This window comes from Anopheles gambiae, chromosome 3 (genome assembly GCF_943734735.2).
Source record: "Anopheles gambiae chromosome 3, idAnoGambNW_F1_1, whole genome shotgun sequence".
NCBI lineage: Eukaryota > Metazoa > Arthropoda > Insecta > Diptera > Culicidae > Anopheles > Anopheles gambiae.
Genome location: NC_064602.1, coordinates 65,012,878 through 65,029,534, shown reverse-complemented (window position 1 = coordinate 65,029,534; position 16,657 = coordinate 65,012,878). Strand labels below are relative to the sequence as shown.

Below are 16,657 nucleotides of genomic sequence, written 5' to 3'. Positions count from 1 at the left end.
GGGCCCCGCGTGAAAATTTAAGGTTTTGCGTTAAAAGCAGGCACGCCACGATCTCAGGCTTGAGATGTGAATACCCCCGCTGCGCAAATTCGAGCAGTTTCCAGCGCAGAAAATGCACCAAAATCTGCGCTGGCCAGCGCAGATTTGGCATGGTCTCCCGCGCTGTTCTTCAGCGATTTCTGCGCTGGGTCGCGCAGTTCGGGCAGTTCGGACAGTTCGGACAGTTCGGACAGTTCGGGCGGCGGAGCAAAAAAAAAAAACGGTCAAAAAAATTTAAAAAAATTGGCGCCCATTTTTCGTCCGCTTCTTCTCCCTCCCTCGCCCTGCCTTGCCTTACTTGCGCTTCAGCCCGTGCCTTCCGCCGCCAGCTGATTGGCTGTTGCGGTGTATGCGTTGATACTCATATGTGCATTGCGGTTGTGTATTATTATTGGTGGGTGTTAGCATTTATTAATTTGTGTGTGACCTTGAGACGCTGTGGGAGAAGCTGGATTGGGATTCAAAGTGTTATCGGTGTATTGATGGTTTATTTTATTTCGTGCCGCTGCTGATGAGACCATTCGATGCCCCTGCCAATTGAGGGTGAAGAAGCCTATTTAAAACAAGCGTAGGAGAACGTCTAACACTAATCTAATATTTTTTAATTTGAACATGTTTGATGCTTCAACGACCTTCTATGCGTCATGTAGCACAGTGTATAGTGGTTATATTTTTTTTTTAATTTGCCGAAATCTGTTTCGAGTTTTTGGGTCTCGACACACACACGCACGCACACAGCGCGGGGAAAGTGACCGTTCACTCTATCATGCCGCGATCCCCCACCCCGTCCGGCGCTAGGGATGAGGATGCGCTATATGATAGCTGATGTTAGCGGATGGGGAGGGGGGTTTGGTGGGGGGTGCGTGCTTGCGTGCGCGCTTTCGTAGGTGCGTTCTCGCGTGCGCGCGTTCGTAGGTGCCTTATCGCGTGCGCGCGCGTTTGTTTGTGTGTGTGTGTGTGTGTGAGTTTGCGCGCGTGTTTGTATGTGTGCGTGCGTTTGGAAACCCCAGAACTATTTGATTCTGATAGGTACATTTTCATCCGCTGCGGCTACAAAGTCCATGCATTTTCGATCTCGCTACTTGAGAGACAACACAACCATTGGCATTGGCATCTTTGCGATCGGCTCTGCTGTTGGGGGTGTTAAAAAGGCACACGATCGAAGCGAACGTGCATGTGATATGTAGCAAATTTCTTTCCCATTCCGCTAGCGGACGCAAGTGGAAACAAAACTTGAATTGAATTCATACAAAAGAGGATTCTGGATTTGTTTATTACGGTGCGCGTATGGTGCTGCACCAGTCCGTCCAGAATCGGGCGGCTTGTTGACTTGTCGGTATCGTGACGCCGATTGACCGGCAATGCCTTGGAATGGGTTCGGATCGGTAGGTTCATGTTTTGGTCGATTGAATTCCGTGTATTTGTCTCGTCACAGCGGTAGACCGGCAGCAACAAAGTCAAAACAAAAACCTTCCCCGAGTGTGGACTGCTATGCTAAGTTTTTCTTCTTCTTCTTATTATTATTATTATTGGCGTAATAGCCAACGCGATCATGCCGGCCTTTTCAAGTCTTGAGTAGCACGTAGCCGGATAGTCAGTTCTTGCTACGGCGGACGGTTCATACGCGGTTAGAACCCATGACGGGCATGCAGATGTGCGGAATGATGGCGGTGCTGCGGGACCGCTCCTATCCAGCGTGCAACTTGCATACTGCCACACTGTCTCCTGCTCGATGCATACGCTGCAGGCAGGGGGAAGGATGCACATCCACGATAAAAAAAACGCCGTCATGAACCAGCGGTGGACCTAACGGTAGGCGGACTAGGCGGTCGCCGAAGATTTCTAGTTTGTAGTATGCCGTATGTCTACAAGTGGACAGATTATTAGCAACAAGGGCCCCGGGAAAGATGGTCGTTAGGGCTCCGTGGCTGGAGAACCATTTGCACCTCGCCTCCCCCCATGGCGACAACAATTTTAGGGACTGTGACCGATGATCGTACGGGTCCCATGGCCAACCCCCCCCCTCCCCCCCCCCGTCCATCTGCCGGCATTTTAAGTATACTGTTCAATCTTCCAACAGCTGTGTGTCAGTACCCCCTGCTCCCGGTCATCAGTTACCATTGACAGGGGCCTCAATTCGTCTTTCCGCCTTTCATGAACACCTTCCTTTCTTTGACCGATTGATCATAACATTCCGGAAGAAATTACATTTGGCGACAGTTTTGCATACACACGCACACTCACAATCATGCGCAGGATGCTTAGCATATCTATGTAATCCACAACAGACGAAAGCAAAAGCTTAGTGTTAGAAACGTGTTGGAGCGAATTAGGGTTCTGCGCGTTGCACAGCAAACCCTCCATAGTGCGCTAGCGATTCCGTAATCATTTTTACATTGCGCTTTTTTGGTTTGATTTGTAAAAATGCAACTTCATTGCCGCAATGTGTATGAACGGTTTTTTAAGCGCCACAGCAACTCATGAGCATTGACAACACGCGAGAATGAGATAGCGCTAGGGAGGGAAAGAGCACGGACGATGGCTGACAGCGATTGGCCGTCTGACGCACCAACACATTCAAACCTTCGGCAGCGCGCTCAGGCGAGGGGAATGAGGCGGAGCCAGGGACGGGCAGCTCGACGAGCTGCTCGACAAATTTGCCGTTGGAGAGAAAAAGAGGGCATGATAAAATTCTCAGAACTCCATGATTTCTTCCGTCGCTTTGCGCAGCGGGCCATTTTTCGCGTGAAAACAGCTGTCTGTTTCCGGCACACATCTGCAAAACAAGTATAGGGGCCCCCAGCCAAGCGCAGGCACGTTTCATCCAAGCCAAATTGAAAAGCGCACACATCGATATCGATGGAATCGTTTCTCGAATGAAACCTCTACCCACTGGAGCACCGTTGCTTGCTTGATATTAGTCAATTTTTCCTGTTAATTTTACCGGCTACGAGCCGGTGTATTAATATTGTGTTTCGGGGCCTTTAATTTTTTGTTTGGGTGTGTTGCATGCTTGTGTTGTGTAACGGGTTTTCGGTGGTAGTTAAGCGCAGCGTTCTGTGCATTGCATTTTAGCAGCAAGTTGCTCTGCGTGGTTTTGGGTTTGGGTGTCTTGTGCATAGGCCACCCACACCAGCAAAAATTGACGGTTTCTCGCTCTGTCCAATATATTGCGCCAACGATGATGAGGTATTGATTTGAGCTGTGCGCGCGTGTCGCAGCGTTCTTCGCTTGCGACTTTGATGCAAGTATGGCAGATTTCTTAGAACATTTAATGTGCTGCTTTGAGTAGTACGGGGCCCCGGTTTTCTGCAGTTCGGGGCCCTCGACAAAATACAGTGAGTGAAGCGATGGGAAAAATGAATTAATTAAAAATGAGTCTTTTTGAAATAGATAGTAAAAGACCCATCCAGAGGGAGGGGGAGGGGGGGTAGAATCAATACGAAGTCGAACATCCACAATGACGGGGCCCCCTAGATTGCCGGGGCCCCTGGCGGCCGCCCAGTCCGCCCACCGTTTAACGCGCCACTGCGTCGGATGCTGTCAGTTGCACGACAGCAACGAGTCGCGGTTACACTGCACCGTTTCTGTACACAACACTAATCGATCGCTGACAACTGTTATTTATCGCCTTTTGAACATTATTTACAAACTTAAACCAATTTTCGGGATTTTCATACGACAACTTCGCTAATGTAGGGATAATTATGCGGTGTACACGCTCTACTTGGCCATTCCCTCGTGGGACTCCTGTAACAATGTGATGCAATTCTATATTGGATTCTTCGCAAAATTTTGTAAATAAATTAGAGGTAAAAGCAGATCCTCTATAGGCTGGGCTACATTGATCGTACTCCCCGCTGCGCAAATTCGAGCAGTTTCCAGCGCAGAAAATGCACCAAAATCTGCGCTGGCCTGCGCAGATTTTGGCCCGATCCCCGCGCTGGACTTCAGCGATTCCTGCGCTGGGTCGAGCAAGTTTAGCGCCATCTGCTGTTTGTATGTGTGCGTGCGTTTTTAAACCCCAAAACTATTTGATTCTGATGGGTACATTTTCATCCGCTGCGGCTACAAAGTCCATGCATTTTCGACCTCGCTACCTGAGAGACAACACAACCATTGGCATTGGCATCTTTGCGATCGGCTCTGCTGTTGGGGGTATTAAAAAGACACACGATCTAAGCAAACGTGCGTGAGATATATTGCACATTTATTTCTAATTCAGCTTGCGGGCGCAAGTGGAAACAACATTTAGAAGTGAATCCATACAAAAGAGGATTCTGGATTTGTTTATTACGGTGCGCGTATGGTGCTGCACCTGTCCGTCCAGACTCTGGTGGCTTGTTGGTTTGGAGTAGTTATTATGACGCCGATTGACCTACAATGCCTTGGAATGGGTTCGGATCGGTAGGTTCATGTTTTGGTCGAGTGCATTCCGTGCATTTGTCGCGCCACAGCGGTAGCCCGGCAGCACCAAAGTCAAAAAAAACCTTCCCCGAGTGTGGACTGCTATGGAAAGTTGTTCTTATTATTATTATTATTATTATTATTATTATTGGCGTAATAGCCTACGCTATCATGCCGGCCTTTTCAGGACTTGAGTACCGCGTAGCCGGATAGTCACCCCTTGCTACGGCGGACGGTTCATACGCGGTTAGAACATACGACGGGCATGCAGATGTGCGGAATGGCGTTGCCGCGCGACCGCTCCTATCCAGCGGGTAACTTGCATACTGCCACACTGTCTCCTGCCCGATGCATACGCTGCATGCAGGGGGAAGGATGCACCTCCACGATAAAAAAACACCGTCATGAACCGGACCTAACGGTAGGCGAACTAGGCGGTCGCCGATGATCTCTAGGCTGTAGTATGCCGTATGCGTACAAGTGGACAGAGTATAAACGACAAGGGCCCCCGGAAAGATGGTGTTTTCAACTCCCCTCCCCCCATGACGGCAATCATTTTAGGGCCTGTGACTAATGATCGTAGGGGTCCCATGGCCACCTCCCCTCCCCCCCATCCGCCGGCAATTTAAGTATACCGTTCAATCTTCCAACAGCTGTGTGCCAGTACCCCCTGCTCCCGGTCAATGCGAATTAGGGTTCAGCGCGTTGCACAGCAAACCCTCCAGCGTAAACTAGCGATTTCTTAGTCATTTTTATATTGCAGTGTTTGAACTCATTGCGATTTTTTGGTTTGATTTGTGAAAATGCAACTTCATCGCCGCAATGTTTGTTAACGGCATTTTTGGCGCCACAACAGCTCGCGAGCATTGACCACACGCGAGAAAGAGATAGCGCTATGGAGGGAAAAAGCACGGACGACGGCTGACAGCGATTGGAAACGGAACGGAAGAAATCATGGCGTTCTGAGAATTTTATCATGCCTTCCTTTTCTCTCCAACGGTAAATTTGTCGAGCAGCTCGTCGAGCTACCCGTCCCTGGCTCCGCCTCATACCCCTCGCCTGAGCACCCTGTCGAAGGTTTGGATGTGTTGGTGTGTTAGACGGCCAATCGCTGTCAGTCGTCGTCCGTGCTTTTTCCCTCCATAGCGATATCTCTTTCTCGCGTGTGGACAATGCTCATGAGTTGCTGTGGCGCTTAAAAAAGCCGTTAACAAACATTGCGGCGATGAAGTTTAATTTTCACAAATCAAACCAAAAAAGCACAATGAGTTCAAACGCTGCCAAGTAAAAATGACTAAGGAATCGCTAGCGCACGCTGGAGGGTTTGCTGTGAAACGCGCTGAATCTAATTCGCATTAACACGTTCATCCCGGCGCTGATTTTCATCAACTTTCCTTTCCACCAGCACCTAGAATGCAGGCTGGAAAGTTCACTGGCAGTCCCTGGGGCCTGCCATCGATCTGAACGTGTTAAGCATTAAAAATAACTTTGTTACACTAAGCTTTTGCTTTCGTATGTTGTAGATTACTCAGATATGCTGTGCCGTCTGCGCAAGGGTATGAGCGTGCGTGTGTGTGCACAACTGTCGCCAAATGTGTTTTCTTCCGGAACGTTATGATCCATCGGTCAAAGAAAGGAAGGTGTTCATGAAAGGCGGAAAGACGAATTGCGGCCCCTGTAAATGGTAACTAATGACCGGGAGGAGGGGGTACTGGCACACAGCTGTGGGCCCTAACGATCATCTTTCCGGGGGCCCTTGTCGCTAATAGTCTGTCCACCAGTAAACATACGGCATACAACAGACTAGAGATCTTCGGCGACCGCCTAGTCCGCCTACCGTAAGTTCCGCCGCCGGTTCATGACGGTGTGTTTGTGGAGGTTCATCCCCCGCGTATGCGTATGCACCGGGGACACAGTGTGGCAGTATGCACCGTAAGACAGTGTGGCAGTATGCAAGATGCCCGCTGGTTAGGAGCGGTCCCGCGGCAACGCCATCATTCCGCACATCTGCATGCCCGTCGTGGGTTCTAACCGCGTATGTACCGTCCGCCGTAGCAAGGGGTTAGTTACCGGCTCCGGCTACGTGGTACTCAAGTCCTGAAAAAGCCGGCATGATAGCGTAGGCTAGTACGCCAATAATAATAATAAGAAGACGAAGAACTTAGCATAGCAGTCCACACTCGGGGAAGGTTTTTGTTTTGACTTTGTTGCTGCCGGACTACCGCTGTGACGAGACAAATACACGGAATGCACTCGACCAAAAAATGAACCTACCGATTAGAGCCCATTCCAAGGCATTGCCGGTCAATCGGCGTCATAATAACTACTCCAAACCAACAAGCCACCAGATTCTGGACGGACAGGTCCAGCACCATACGCGCTCCGTAATAAACAAATCCAGAATCCTCTTTTTTATGGATTCAATTCAAAATGTTGTTTCCACTTGCGCCCGCAAGCTGAATTAGAAATAAATGTGCAATATATCACACGCACGTTTGCTTAGATCGTGTGTCTTTTTAATACCCCCAACAGCAGAGCCGATCGCAAAGATGCCAATGCCAATGGTTGTGTTGTCTCTCAGGTAGCGAGATCGAAAATGCATGGACTTTGTAGCCGCAGCGGATGAAAATGTACCCATCAGAATCAAATAGTTTTGGGGTTTTCAAACGCACGCACACACACAAACACACAAACACGCGCGCGCGCACGCGATAAGGCACCTACGAACACGCGCACGCGAGAACGCACCTATGAAAGCGCGCACGCAAGCACGCACCCCCCACCAAACCCCCCTCCCCGCTATCAACAGCTATCATATAGCGCATCCCTAGCGCCGGGCGGGGTGGGGAATCGCGACATGATAGAGTGATCACTTTCCCCCCATATTAAAAAAAATATTTTATTGCCACTTTACACCGTGCTACATAATGCTTAGAAGGTCGTTGAAGCATCAAACATGTTCATATTAAAAAAATATTAGATTAGTGTTAGACGTTCTCCTACGCTTGTTTTAAATAGGCTTCTTCACCCTCAACTGACAGGGGAATCGAATGGTCTCATCAGCAGCGGCACGAAATAAAATAAACCATCAATACACCGATAACACTATAAATCCCAATCCAGCTTCTCTCACAGCGTCTCAAGGTCACTCACAAATTAATAAATGCTAACACCCTCCAATAACAATACACAACCGCAATGCACATACATGAATCAACGCATACACCACAACACCCAATCAGCTGGCAGCGGAAGGCATGAGCAGAAGCGCAAGTAAGGCAAGGCAGGGTGAGGGAGGGAGAAGAAGCGGAAAAAAATGGGCGCCAATATTTTTAAATTTTTTGACCGTTTTTTTTGCTCCGCCGCCTGAAATAGTTCGTCCATTTCGAAAACAAAGGGCGGTAAACCTGCGCAGGCCAGCGCAGGAATCGCTGAAGTCCCGCGCGGGCGACCAGCCAAAATCTGCGCTGGCCAGCGCAGGCTTTGGTACATTTCCTGCGCAGGAAACTGCTCGAATTTGCGCAGCGGGAAGAGTTCAGAACATCCGAAATAATCTGAATCTCATCAAGGAACGATCCCCCTTTCGTTGGCATAGACTCCCGAGGTAGCGAGGAGCACTAGCTGAAAGGCTTGGAGAATTCCCAGTTGTAAGCAAGTGGTAGACAGCGTTGTCTATTCAAAACGACTATAGTTATAAACAAGTGGGCAGCTGTTTATTATGCTGGTAAACCCTGTAAGAGCCTTCAATGCGGCCCGCGAGGACTGGGTCAAGGTTAAATTAAGTAGCTTTCTTTTCTAACTGATTTTTTATACTTTTGAAACATGAGAATCAAGATTCAATAAAAGAAAGCTGCAGAAATTTGATATATTTCAATAGTATTTCTTATTAAAACGAGATTTGAACTTCCACTGATTCTAAAGGTAGCGTTAAAATGGCCCTCAACAAGGTTGATTGTGAAGTAATTCGGCACGCGAACTGAAAAGTATGGTATACCCCTGGTATATGCCAATGGAGTCATGGAGTTTATATTGTCCAAATGTCTCTCGCTTCGCTACGTATGGAGTTTGGCAGTCTCTGTACCACCACTGAGTGGATAATTTGCTATGTGTCCTTATTTGGCGAGACTCTCTTGTTCGGGCTGCAAGAGCCCAACCTCCGCCCGATGTTCTCCTCGCTAATAGAACCATCCGTTCCCAGCTCCAGTAGGTCGCGAAGGACTTCTACAAACCTCGGACAGTGGAACAGCACGTGAGCCACTGACTCGACCGAGCCTGTGCATTCCGGGCATTCTGGAGATGGAGCGAAGCCGCAGACGTGCAGAAACTCTCGGAAAAATCCATGTCCCGAGAGTATCTGGGCAAGATGAAAATCCACCTCACCCCGCTTCTGTACCATCCATGAATGCACATCGGAAATCAGGCGGTGTGCCCAACGCGTGCGAACAGACAGCGTCCACGGGCCTGCCCACGCCCGAATGCAGAGCCGATGGCATACGATTCTATCTTCACCATTAACATGAGAGGGACAGAGCTTATACCCCGAACGTACCCGAAAGGTATGCATGCTTCACTCATCAGGATCTAAAGGCAAGGACAAGGCAAAAGAGACAAAGAAAAATTTCCTCACGGCTACACATTTCCTTTTGATGCGTTGTCTATACGTCTCGCTCGGTATCATAGCGGCATACGGCAGGTAAGCAGTACAAATGCTGCTACCTGATACGCACACATGTTTCTCGAACACAACTATTCGGTTCGGCTCGGTAAACTTCACGAGGACGCCGGAACAAAAGGGCGCAGACTTTTTCATGATTATGTATGACTTCGGCTGTTTTGGACCTCGCGTGTAGGCGCAGACAACGTGCATAGCGGCTGGCTCCTGGATTTGCAGATTTCGCGTTCCACTCCTGTTGCCATGCCGCTAGTGTCACAGCACGTTCCTCGCGTCGGATGACTGCTCGACTCGCCTCTGTGTCGGCGAGGTATCGCTTGTGGCATCGCGCGTCCTCCATTATCAAATGGTGATGTGGAATGAGCCCGGCCATGAGTACAGCTACGCTGTAGCTCATGGAGCGGAATCCGCTCACCACACGCTGCGCCAGGTGTCGTTGGGCACTTGCTAACATCCGCCGGCACCACTGGCGTTCCATGGCCTCAGCCCAGATGGGTGCACAGTAGCGGATGATTGACTCCGACACCCCGGCGAGCAATCTCCGCTTGGCTACTTGGGGCCCGCTGTGATTTCTCATAACGTTGGTCGCACAATACACACTTGACGCACTGCTTACGCTAGACATGTGGTGCACTATACGAAATACACGCGTTACATACAAGTAGGACATAACACTCACTAGGACACACAGTAATACTACGAGTTAAGACTATCCGCATACATATAATGTTTAACTATGTAACGTAAAGTATACGCAGAGCATGGTATACGCCTTTTTACACAATCACGGTTTTGCTGATTAGGTTCAATATCACTGCAGGCTAAAGGAATGGAAAAGATGCACAAAGGAAAGAAAGAAAACAAATTAATGGTTGAATTCCGCTTTTCCACGTTTTCCGTTCTCAGGTTCATTCTGTATAGTATAGTATGTTCCATGTTCCCTTTATCCAAGACTTAGTATGCATTTAATAACAAGTCTTAAATAAAAATTGTTAAAACGTGCTGCCTTAAACGTTTACATGTTAATTAAGGCTTACAGTCTTATGGGCGTCTAGTGAACGTTTGAAAGGTTTTAACAACTTTAAATACTGTTAATTTGAAGCATCTTCAAAAGACATGGTAAAACTATGTGGCTCCAATTTTAGTTTTAACAGATAGTCTTATAAGCGTCTTCAAAAAGTTTCAAAGGTATAACAACTTTAAAGACTGTTAGGCCGCGGGGCCACGGGACTTTCTCAAAACTTTTTTCAAAACTTGTTCTCAGACGTGACCTCGTGACCGTCATAAATTTTTCTCACTCTGAGAAAATGACATAACCACTCAAGCCTTAGTAGGAGTGTATAATTTGCTCTGGGAAGCAGTGGATACGAAAGAAAAGTTTGGTTTTTTGTGTCGCTTTATTGACTAACGTACACCGCTACTTGAGTTTGCTACTTGAGTCTGGTTAAGCCGGTTGCTACAAACAGAATGCCGTTTCAATTCGAAATTCACCACTCGCTCTTACCACTACCAGTATAAATTCATCGCATACGCGTTTCTACCTGTTCGCCTGTTTCTAGCCTCGTGCTCTTGCTCCCACGCTTGCTTGCCAAAAAAGACTACACGTACACCAATACACCGAATGGCGTTTCGCTCGACTTATTATATCGATACATACGTACGTGCCTATCGTCAACTACAAATGTCGTTCCGTGTGGCACGATGCCTTCCCTCTCTCTCTCTCCTCTTCATCTTCCGTTATCAACGGAACAAGGAGCTTTAAATAGAAAATAAGTTTTTGATCTGAATTTTTTACTTTTTATATTGGCTGGTATTTTTGAATCCGTTCGTAGCGGCGGCGTACGTCCCGACACTCATTTTCCTAACGTACTAGATGGTTGCTACAGTTATTCACCGCGGCGTTGTAGGACAGGGCTCAAGAAATGTGTTGCCATCTCTAGAATTTCATGTGAGCGCCGTACGTTCCCGCGACGAACGGATTCAATAATACCAGCCATTGGTATTATTGAATCCGTTCGTAGCGGCGGCGTACGTCCTGACACTCATTTTCCTAACGTACTAGATGGTTGCTACAGTTATTCATCGCGGCGTTAAAAGCCCGGGCTCAAGAAATGTGTTGCCATCCCTAGAATTTCATGTGAGCGCCGTACGTCCCCGCTACGAACGGATTCAATAATACCAGCCATTGAATCCGTTCGTAGCGGCGGCGTACGTCCCGACACTCATTTTCTTAACGTACTAGATGGTTGCTACAGTTATTCACCGCGGCGTTCCCGCTTGGCAAAATGTCGCGCGACGTGCATGCTTTAAATCGATGCTTGTTAACATTTTATTTCAAGCATCGTGAGTGTCCCAGCGTGAGCGCTGTGCGCACCTCCCCTCATTCTCAATGCCGCGTTTTTGGTTAATCCTCGCTCCCACCCTTTCTTTCCATCTCCTCAACGAACCCACCATTCCCGTGAGCGTAGACCGATCAAAAAATTCCAGGAAATTCGGACAGTAAGTGTGCAGTTTTTTATTCACAGAGCTATTCGGGAATATCCCGCTTGGCAAAGAGTAACTCATTTTAATGCCTCTCGCTACCCCTGGCCCTAGCTTTGAAGGAATCATGCGACACACTCGCACTCCACTACCCCATCCCATGGAAAAACGCTCACACCATCGAGGTGTTGACCAAAATTTCGCTGTGTGCATGAGACACACACTCGCACTCCTCCAGCCCTCCACTGCTGAACGCTCCCACCGTTGCGAATTTGCGAGGATTTTTGCTCTGAGCGTGAGACCCTGAAGCGCCAGAGATGACACTATGTGTAAAGACGATCATAATTCGATATGGTCAAAATGCGTCGATTATTGTTTCATATATCTGGTAATGATGTTTTCACTTCATCAAAATTTTAAACATTAACAACTAGGCTGATAACAATAGTTGAAATGTAAATCAGAATAAAATCAATTCATTTGAAGTAAAATAAATTCCATTATACTTTATTTTGACCATATGATCAACACTTGTACATAGTGCCATTTACTTTGTGTTCTTCACTCTTGCGTTGTGTTTTGATCGTTCGAAACTCATTGCCAGAACGAATGCAAATTTCATTTGGGAAGGATCGGTGCCGGAAGATGCAGTGAAAATTATAAAATGTTTATAGAAAAGTGGTTAAGTAAATCGTGAAAGATGTCAACGCAGGCGTAAATGCAGTATGTTTTGTTACTTGATCTACGGGTAAGTGTATGCATAAGAAGAAGAATCTTGCAAATGATGTTTATGTTCTAACAATCGTATTGCTTTTAATGTTTGTTTATTCTTCTATTATTTTCTATCACACCTAGCTATTTCATTACCAAAGCACCTGATAACCGATCAAAGAAGGTGAATCGGGCTTATAGAGTCGCCGTTTAACTTCAAATATCTTCGTGATCGGTGAGTTTTAAATAGTCCTAGTTATGTTCACCATTCTAATGCTAGATATATCTTTCATTCCTCAGGAAAACGCATCAAACACCAAGTGTTTTTCTTCCAACAGCACGCGCCATAGGTGGAGCAAGCAGCCAACGTTTCGTTCGTCTAGCACGCACCATCAAGAATTGAAATATTCCCGAATAGCTCTGTGAATAAAAAACTGCACACTTACTGTCGGAATTTCCTGGAATTTTTTGATCGGTCTACGCTCGCGGGAATGGTGTGTCCGTTGAGGAGAAGGAAAGAAAGGGTGGGAGCGAGGATTAACCAAAAACGCGGCATTGAGAATGAGGGGAGGTGCGCTCAGCGCTCACGCTGGGACACTCACGATGCTTGAAATAAAATGTTAACAAGCATCGATTTCAAGCATGCATGTCGCGCGACATTTTGCCAAGCGGGATTTCAATTCATGCCCGCTTGGCAAAATGTCGCGCGACATGCATGCTTGAAATCGATCCCGCTTGGCAAAATGTCGCGCGACATGCATGCTTGAAATCGATGCTTGTTAACATTTTATTTCAAGCATCGTGAGTGTCCCAGCGTGAGCGCTGAGCGCACCTCCCCTCATTCTCAATGCCGCGTTTTTGGTTAATCCTCGCTCCCACCTTTTCTTTCCTTCTCCTCAACGGACCCACCATTCCCGCGAGCGTAGACCGATCAAAAAATTCCAGGAAATTCGGACAGTAAGTGTGCAGTTTTTTATTCACAGAGCTATTCGGGAATATTATATTACTTGATGGTGCGTGTTGGGCGAACGAAACGTTTGCAGCTTGCTCCACCGATGGCGCGTGCTATTAAAAGAAAAACACTTGCTGTTTGATGCGTTTTCCTGAGGAATGAAAGACATATCTAGCATTAGAATAGTGAACAAAACTAGGACTATTTAAAACTTACCGATCACGAATATATTGAAGTTAAATGGCGACTCTGTAAGCCCAATTCACCTTCTTTGATCGGTTATCAGGTGCTTTGGCAATGAAATAGCTAGGTGTGATGGAAAATAATAGAAGAATAAACAAACATTAAAAGCAGTACGATTATTTATTAGAACACAAACATCATTTGGAAGATTCTTCTTTTATGCATACACTTACCCGTAGATCAAGTAACAAAACATACTGCATTTACGCCTGCGTTGACATCTTTCACGATTTACTTAACCACTTTTCTATAAACATTTTATAATTTTCACTGCATCTTCCGGCACCGATCCTTCCCAAATGAAATTTGCATTCGTTCTGGCAATGAGTTTCGAACGATCACAACACAGCGCGAGAGTGAAGAACACAAAGTAAATGGCACTATGTACAAGAGTTGATCATTTGGTCAAAATAGAGTATAATGGAATTCATTTTACTTCAAATGAATTGATTTTATTCTGATTTACATTTCAACTATTGTTATCAGCCTAGTTGTTAATGTTTAAAATTTTGATGAAGTGAAAACATCATTACCAGATAAATGAAACGATAATCGACGCATTTTGACCATATCGAATTATGATCGTCTTTACACATAGTGTCATCCCTGGCGCTTCAGGGTCTCACGCTCATAGCAAAAATTCTCGCAACTTCGCAACGGTGGGAGCGTTCAGCTGTGGAGGGCTGGAGGAGTGCGAGTGTGTGTCTCATGCACACAGCGAAATTTTGGTCAACACCTCGATGGTGGGAGCGTTTTTCCATGGGATGGGGTAGTGGAGTGCGAGTGTGTCGCATGATTCCTTTAAAACTATGGCCAGGGGTAGCGAGAGGCATCAAAATGAGTTACTCTTTGCCAAGCGGGATGCTTGTTAACATTTTATTTCAAGCATCGTGAGTGTCCCAGCGTGAGCGCTGAGCGCACCTCCCCTCATTCTCAATGCCGCGTTTTTGGTTAATCCTCGCTCCCACCCTTTCTTTCCTTCTCCTCAACGGACACACCATTCCCGCGAGCGTAGACCGATCAAAAAATTCCAGGAAATTCCGACAGTAAGTGTGCAGTTTTTTATTCACAGAGCTATTCGGGAATATTTCAATTCTTGATGGTGCGTGCTAGACGAACGAAACGTTGGCTGCTTGCTCCACCTATGGCGCGTGCTGTTGGAAGAAAAACACTTGGTGTTTGATGCGTTTTCCTGAGGAATGAAAGATATATCTAGCATTAGAATGGTGAACATAACTAGGACTATTTAAAACTCACCGATCACGAAGATATTTGAAGTTAAACGGCGACTCTATAAGCCCGATTCACCTTCTTTGATCGGTTATCAGGTGCTTTGGTAATGAAATAGCTAGGTGTGATAGAAAATAATAGAAGAATAAACAAACATTAAAAGCAATACGATTGTTAGAACATAAACATCATTTGCAAGATTCTTCTTCTTATGCATACACTTACCCGTAGATCAAGTAACAAAACAAACTGCATTTACGCCTGCGTTGACATCTTTCACGATTTACTTAACCACTTTTCTATAAACATTTTATAATTTTCACTGCATCTTCCGGCACCGATCCTTCCCAAATGAAATTTGCATTCGTTCTGGCAATGAGTTTCGAACGATCAAAACACAACGCAAGAGTGAAGAACACAAAGTAAATGGCACTATGTACAAGTGTTGATCATATGGTCAAAATAAAGTATAATGGAATTTATTTTACTTCAAATGAATTGATTTTATTCTGATTTACATTTCAACTATTGTTATCAGCCTAGTTGTTAATGTTTAAAATTTTGATGAAGTGAAAACATCATTACCAGATATATGAAACAATAATCGACGCATTTTGACCATATCGAATTATGATCGTCTTTACACATAGTGTCATCTCTGGCGCTTCAGGGTCTCACGCTCAGAGCAAAAATCCTCGCAAATTCGCAACGGTGGGAGCGTTCAGCAGTGGAGGGCTGGAGGAGTGCGAGTGTGTGTCTCATGCACACAGCGAAATTTTGGTCAACACCTCGATGGTGTGAGCGTTTTTCCATGGGATGGGGTAGTGGAGTGCGAGTGTGTCGCATGATTCCTTCAAAGCTAGGGCCAGGGGTAGCGAGAGGCATTAAAATGAGTTACTCTTTGCCAAGCGGGTGATGGTGCGTGCTGCGCGAACAAAACGTTGGCTGCTTTCTCCACCGATAGCGCGTGCTGTTGGAAGAGAAACACTTGGTGTTTGATGAGTTTGCCTGAGGAATGAAAGATTAATCGAGCATTAGAATGGTGAACAAAACTAGTACTATTTAAAACTTACCGATCACGAAGATATTTGAAGTTAAACGGAGACTCGGTATGCCCTATCCATCTGCTTTGATCTGTTATCAGAAGCTTTAGTGATGAAATAGCTGCGTGTGATGGAAAATAATAGAAGAATAAACAAACATTAAAAGCAGTACGATTGTTAGAACACAAACATCATTTGGAAGATTCTTCTTCTTATGCATGCACTTACCCGTAGATCATGTAACAAAACATACTGCATTTACGCGTGCGTTGACATCTTTCACGATTTACTTAACCACTTTTCTATAAACATTTTATAATTTTCACTGCATCTTCCGGCACCGATCCTTCCCAAATGAAATTTGCATTCGTTCTGGCAATGAGTTTCGAACGATCACAACACAGCGCGAGAGTGAAGAACACAAAGTAAATGGCACTATGTACAAGTGTTGATCATTTGGTCAAAATAGAGTATAATGGAATTTATTTTACTTTACATGAATTGATTTTATTCTGATTTACATTTCAACTATTGTTATCAGCCATGTTGTTAACGTTAAAAATTTTGATGAAGTGAAAACATCATTACCAGATAAATGAAACGACAATCGACGCATTTTGACCATATCGAATTATGATCGTCTTTACACATAGTGTCATCTCTTGCGCTTCAGGGTCTCACGCTCAGAGCAAAAATTCTATCTTCGCAACGGTGGGAGCGTTCAGCTGTGGAGGGCTGGAGGATTGCGAGTGTGTGTCTCATGCACACAGCGAAATTTTGGTCAACACCTCGATGGTGGGAGCGTTTTTCCATGGGATGGGGTAGTGGAGTACGAGTGTGTCGCATGATTCCTTTAAAACTAAGGCCAGGGGTAGCGTG

The 16,657-nt window shown here is 46.1% G+C and overlaps 2 long non-coding RNA genes across 3 annotated transcripts; one reads left to right on the top strand and one right to left on the bottom strand.

Annotated features, from left to right (window-relative positions):
• The first annotated feature begins 12,331 nt into the window (after positions 1 to 12,331).
• Positions 12,332 to 12,764, top strand: LOC133393445 (uncharacterized). The gene is made up of 2 exons (XR_009766170.1): positions 12,332 to 12,545; positions 12,611 to 12,764. It is a non-coding gene; the product is annotated as an uncharacterized LOC133393445 (long non-coding RNA).
• Positions 12,765 to 14,543: 1,779 nt separating this feature from the next.
• LOC133393443 (uncharacterized) lies at positions 14,544 to 15,646 on the bottom strand. 2 transcript variants are annotated; one of them, XR_009766167.1, is made up of 3 exons: positions 14,961 to 15,646; positions 14,763 to 14,853; positions 14,544 to 14,697 (listed from the first exon to the last, which is right to left on the bottom strand). It is a non-coding gene; the product is annotated as an uncharacterized LOC133393443 (long non-coding RNA). The 2 variants fall into 2 exon arrangements; XR_009766166.1 differs by having other exon boundaries at positions 14,763 to 15,646.
• Between the last annotated feature and the right edge of the window lie 1,011 nt (positions 15,647 to 16,657).